The sequence below is a fragment of the Scomber japonicus genome, chromosome 4 (genome assembly GCF_027409825.1).
Source record: "Scomber japonicus isolate fScoJap1 chromosome 4, fScoJap1.pri, whole genome shotgun sequence".
Lineage (NCBI taxonomy): Eukaryota > Metazoa > Chordata > Actinopteri > Scombriformes > Scombridae > Scomber > Scomber japonicus.
In genome coordinates this window covers 456870-463672 of record NC_070581.1, presented here as the reverse complement: position 1 = coordinate 463672, position 6803 = coordinate 456870, and the positions used below count along the sequence as shown (strand labels likewise).

At 37.1% G+C, this 6803-nt stretch overlaps 1 pseudogene; it reads left to right on the top strand.

Annotated features, from left to right (window-relative positions):
* The first annotated feature begins 3391 nt into the window (after positions 1–3391).
* Positions 3392–6439, top strand: LOC128356876 (solute carrier family 22 member 7-like; annotated as a pseudogene).
* Positions 6440–6803: the final 364 nt, after the last annotated feature.

Sequence of the window (6803 nt, the reverse complement as noted above, 5' to 3'; positions counted from 1 at the left end):
ATGTGCAAAAATTCACACCAGTTTTTTAAACATGGTTTGAAGCTAAATGTGACAAAATGTTGATGTTGTTTTCAGCGTGAGCCGCTTTACAAACGGCACCCCATACTCACATGACAGGGATAGATATAGATAAATCGACTCATAGTATATTTAATTGTTAAATTGTGCTAAACTTAAACAGCCTCAGCAATAAAATGCATCATATGCAGTGATTCATCAGTGATATCAATCCACAAACATTCTATAACAGTAAAACAGAGAGGGACCGTTTTTACTTTTATACTTAATTGCATTTTGCAGATAAAACTTAATGTTAACACTTTCACAAAAGTGAGGTTTTGAATGCCTTTGTCTTTGTAGTATTTGAGTATGTTCACAGTGTGGTATTAGTAGGCTACTTTTACTGAAGTAAGGCATTTCAATACTTTGTACACCACTGGTTACATGTTTGTCTTTCTTTATATTTAGAAAATGGAAAAGAAAGCTGCCCAGGCCCCAGAGCAGGCCCCGGCCAGGCACCCAGGCCCCGTCCAGCCTCTGCTGGTTGCCCAGACCAGGCCCCGGCCAGCTTCCACGCCCGGACCGCAAGGACTACAGCCTCACATGGGGCGGGCGCTCCACCAACCGAGCCAAACACTGCCCCTATTTTTTATTTTATTTTAAAAGTTTATTTATTATTTATTATATATACTGATTGTTTTGTTTGTTCATTTAAAGAGTACCTCATGTTCAAATAAATTATTTTCATAATTGCACTCCTTTTGTCTTCTACACTTATTGAAAATGTTAAAAATGTCATAGTCAGTTAAAAGGAATATCAACTTAAACACAAATATTAAGCATTAAAGCTCAAGTTTTTACCCACCAATTGCAAAGTTTTACTGAAAATTGTAAAAATTCTCACAACAGTGTCTCTGTTTTCTGACCTTTCCAGGGTTCCCATGGAACCTTAGAAAGTCTTTACCAGTAAACGTTTTTTTCAAATGTGCTAAATCATATGTCTGTGTCTTACCTTTACTAACAGTAGAACTCTAATATGTAGATAATTATCTACCTGCATGAGAAATCTCTCCACATGATTAACTGATTTTAATAAGGTTTGAGATGCATGTTATACATATAGTTTTAAGAAAGTCAGAAAAAAACATTTCTGAGTATCTGTGACAACAGGTGGCAGACGCTGAGTTCACGCTCAATACAGATTTTATTGAAAGCACAGGGAGGATTGGGGCTGGAGAGCAGGGTCCAGTTCTGTCTCCTCATGCTGACGGCCCACTTGTCCAGCCTGTCTGGATCACCTAGAGGGAAACTTTTAAAATGACACATATAGATGCTCAGCAACTTATAGATCAGAGGTCATAAACCTTTATGATACTAAGAGCTATTTGAGAATATGGAGTAATAAAAAGGGCTTTGCTTAATAAAAAGTTCTTCCTTTAATAATAATACCAACAATGAATATGATAAGAAATATATATTGTATTTATTTATGGGTGCTCTGATCTTGTTTTTGAACATTTCTGAAATCAGTATCACCAATACAACACAGATCACACATTCTCTGAATTAGAAGCTTGCTTTTTGCAGTGTGGCATTAATTAGGCTATTAATTTATTCATTTAAGTTACTCTTGACACTGTATATAAGTATTATTAAACGAAAGATAATAATAATAATAATAATATTAAATGAAAGATAATACACAACATTATGTATATTCTATATTATATCCCGCATTAAACGGACTCTGAGAACACAAAACACACCGCAACAGCAGCTAACATTAGCTGCTCTGGTCATCTGTCATAAAGTCATTATACAGTGCCAAAATCCAGGTAAAATATATGTTATACAGTCTATGGGTAAAATAGTACTACGGTTTACTCACCGAAAAAACTGCAACACAGAATCCTTTGTTGGTCGGTTAGAACGCGGAAGTGGTCCTCACTCGGAGAACCCACAACTCCCCCCTTGGTTAATCCCCAGGTGGCGTAGTTGATAACTCTCCCTCATTCTGCCACAAGTTGGCATAGTTGATAACTCTCCCTCATTTTGCCACACTTGGTTGTTGGATCTCATTTCAAACTACTAACTGACTCAACTAAATATATATATATATATATATATATATATATATATATATATATATATATATAAATTATCATTCAGTCAACTGCATAAAAGCCACATTTGAAATATTTACTTTACAGCTGAGCAATGTGAGGACAGTCAGCAATGTGAGGACAGTCAGCAGCAAATGAAACTGAAGAGATCATTGGAGACATCTGCAGCTACAGATACTCATACTTTCCAATGAACATTTGCCCGTAGCCAACATGTGGCCCCTGGTTATGTATATCTAATTTCTGACAACATTCTGACTTTTAAGGTCAACGATGAATGGCAGCTCAGCAGTGGAAAACAACAGACAAAACCAGAAAGAGGAATCAAAACTTGAGAAGAGCATAGACAGCTCCACACCAAGTCACACACTTAATGACTTAATTAGTTGCATATTATATAACATTTCCATGAGTCACTCTGACAGTTAGGGCGAGTTCCATTTTAGCATTGGAAATAATTTACAGTGAAGTACTTTATCTCTGTGAGAATGTGTGGCTGCATAAATACACTGTGAATATTAATGGTGACGTTATTTTAACTCTTCAGGGCTTGAAGACATGGTGTTCATAATACCTAGATATGTATAATGATATATAATGATACGCATGTTGACATATTTGCTGTTTAAGGCATCATTTCTTTTCACATTTATGTATTTAGGTGTGTAGGGGTGGGTTACACAGGACAAGTCTTCCACTGTTATACATGACAAAGCTTTGTTCAAAAAGTCAAAGTTGTTCTAATGGTATGCCAGTGAGAGTTGTGACTCTTTAACCCATTGTTGACCATTAAGCAACTGCATTTAACAATATGCACAAAGTTAGCTGCTTACTTTCAAACTAACATCGTGTGTGTTTTGTGTTTGGGATAAATTCTTCTCCTCTCCTGAAAAAAATGTTTTTGATTGTAACAATGCTGAATTTTGCATCAAAAATACAGATTTGTGACTACTTTTATATTCCATATAATGCAATAAAGAAACAATATTTAGGAAGTACATGGAAATAAAATAAAATGATGTCTCGTGCTCGAACTATTACCATGACTGCACACTTCACAGTTACATAGACAAGAGTTATTTTAGTGGTTAAGTGAGGTAAAATATTCACTTATTTCAGCTGTAATCCAGAAGCCCTTTGGATAGTCAAATGCCAAAGGTTGCCTTGTCTGGTGGCGAGTTGTCTGTCCACTTGTAGTGTGCTGTCATTCGCATTGAAAGATTTTTTCCCAGTTTTAAAGGAAGATATTTTACACATATTGGGCCACAATGAAGTTTGAGAATATTCTTGCTGATATTAATGGATTTGGAAGATTTCAGAAAATGATCATCGTAATCAGCTTCATTAGCCGCTTCACTTTGCCCTGCCACTTCATGCTAAACAACTTCATAGCAGCTGTTCCCTCTCACCACTGCGACATCAGCTCTCTGGATGATGGAGGTATTTTTAGCAATTTATCCCTGCCGGAGAGGCTCGCTGTTAGCATCCCAGTCCAGGAGGATGGGAGTCTGAGCTCCTGTAAGATGTTTGCAGAGCCTCAGTATCAACTGCTGTCCAACTCCTCCGACATTACTGACCTACCTACAGTGTCCTGCCAGAATGGATGGGTGTACGATAACAGCACTTTCAAGTCTACTCTGACCTCACAGGTGACTTAAATTTCTTTCATTTGTACAATATTAAACAAACGTAAAAGCACTTCTTCACCATCGTGAGCACATTTTTTTCTGAACCTTTTTCTTTCTTTTTTTGTTTTTGTACAAGTGGGACTTGGTGTGTGATAAAAGAGGAGAAAACAAAGCAACTGCTACCATCTTCTTTGTTGGAGTGATGTTCGGAGCCATGTCCTTTGGGAGTCTGAGTGACAGGTATTGCAGCTTGGCTGTCAACCTAAATATTTAATCACCAAGTGTTTTCAACCCATCGATAAATTACATTTGGAGATTTCCCGACTTTCCGTAGGTTTGGCCGAAGGATCATGCTGCTGGTGTCATATGTGTCAGGAATGCTGTTTGCTGTTGCGAGTGCTTTTTCTTCATCCTACGTGATGTTCACAGAAAAAAACATATCCTATATTGTGTTGATTTCAGAATTCAGGGTTACCAAATGCAGGCCTATAAATTCTAAAAAGCGTTGTAGTAAAGCTTTTCTCTGATCCTTGCAAAGTGACAAGCTCCTTGTTTTTTACAGGCGTGGAGTGGGTAGACATCGAGCACAGGAAGCTGGTGGGAGTGATTGACAACTTATCCTGGACGTTTGGGAATATGGGAGTTGCAGCTATTGCTTACTTTGTGAATGACTGGCGGGTGGCTGACTGTTAGTGTCACCTTACCTGTAATCTTGGCTATCATTACCTGGAGGTACGACTAAAAATATCAAAAACTTTTAGTCCAACAGAAGCACTTGTCTTTTTATCAATTTGAGTAGTTTCAACCATCAAGGTATTTCTCTACAAGCATTGACGGGAAAGCAGGTGATAAATACAGATGGACACAGAAATACAGACAAATACATATCTTGATGATAGAAATGTTGCCTCATTAAACTTTTGGGATCTTGCAGAATTCAGTGTCGACAACAACTCTGTTTTTCTTTTGTATTCTTTGTTGTTTTGTTGTTATGCACAAAATCAACCCAATTTGTTGGTGATGTACGTACAAAACCATCTTTGCATTTAATATCAGGTGGATACCAGAGTCAGCCAGGTGGCTGAGGGGTTAACCGACAACCTTAATACAGAGGTTAGGATATTCCAGATGTTGAAGTCAGCAAATAAGAGTCAATGACATAATCTTGTGCCTTTAAATGATTCTTTGCATGTTTTTTAATATCAAATGTTTTAGAAAATAATGTTGCTTTGCATTCTTTCAGACATTGTCCACGATTGTGACAGAGAAAAGAGATCGGGTTTATTCCTACCTCGATCTGATACGAACACCAAAAATGAGGAAACTGGCCCTGCGTACTGGCACACTTTGGTCTGTATGTTTTACGATTTTAAGTCGCAACATGTTTTTTTGGATTAGAGTCATTTAAAAAAGGTTTGCAATTTCTCTTTCTTTAGGTTCTGTGGGGCAATGTCATTTTATGGTATCAGCTTCAACGTCACAGGTTTTGGGCTCAATATCTATCTCACTCAATTTACCTACGCTGTCATCGAGCTCCCAGCCAAAATATCAGTTTACTTCTTACTGGATAAGATAGGCAGGAGAAGTACCGAGGTAGGAGCTCTACTGTTGGTTGGAGTCTGTCTCGGAATCAACATCATGGTACCTAAAGGTGGATATTCATTTATTTCCAGACTTACATCTAAGCCTTTGGTCATTTTGTTGTTTAAGATTATATAAACTCTAACAATGCATTTATCTTCTCTCAGATATGTCGATTGTAAGAACAGTGGTAGCAGTTATTGGCAAAGGTCTTTCCTCTGCATCGTTTGCAACTGTTATACTGTATAGCTCAGAGCTATATCCCACTGTAGTGAGGTAACTGTGCATGGTTTTCTTTGAATCATTCTTCTGTCAGCCTAAAAACGTTTCATGGATTTGTAACCTAAAATGCATGTACTATATCATACTGTTATTGTTGTACATACTGTTATCTTTCTTGTTAACAGTCTTTTCTCTACTACTAAGATAACAACTGCAGACTGTACAGAAATCAGCTGCCAGGCTTTTAACCAGAATTAAAAGGCACAATCACATCTCACCTGATTTAGTCTCTGATTTTACCTGAACTGCCTGAACATTTTACTTCATTTATTATTTTTAGTTTTATGTTGTACTCAAATTGTGTTGCATAATTTGCATAATGTGGATTTTTATGGCTTTTAGTTCATTTTAATTTGTTTTGTTTTGAAAGGTTCTATATAGATAATGTTTATTATTTATTATATACAGTATAGCAACATTTCCACATGATAAAAAATTGTGTCACAAGAGTAGCAGCTGAAGTCACACAGTTTCCTTTGTCTATGAATGTGTTTTAGGCAGAGTGGTATGGGCTACAACTCCTTCATGGGTCGATTTGGTGTAGCAGTGGCTCCTCTGATCCTTCTTCTGGATGAGGTGTGGAAGCACCTCCCGCAGCTTGTCCTGTGCTCTGCAGCTATACTGGGGGCAATTGTAGCAAGGACACTACCAGAGACCCGTAACAGGTGCCTGCCAGAGACCATACAGGATATTGAAGAGCAGTCACGGGCATGAGTGCATATTCAGCAACGTTTTTAATAAAACAAAAACAATGATGACAATATGTAGCCCACAGTCGGTTTTGTGTGACTTAATGTGCAATTTAAAGTTCAGTAGGTTGAAAGGGTGTTTAAGAGGTGGAAGGGAAAACACTCTTTAAGCCCTTTAAGCAACACATAAGTCATCTTTTAAACCCAACTAATTTATCTTCTAAATAGTTTTATTGTGTGGTGTAAGATTAACTGTACACAAGAGTTACATTTGTGATCAAATAAAGTACTTTAAATTACAAGTGCCTTTGACTTGATTTTGTTACCTGAACACACCATAACAGTGTCAATTTTATCTTTATAGTAGATTGTCTTAAACTGAGTTTTTTAGGTAATACATAAACGTTGAGTTGATCTGTAACAAATTGACTGCTGAGAACAAATATGTTATGTATTAACACAATATTATGAAGGGGAAAAAAAGGAGGAAGACCTTAAAT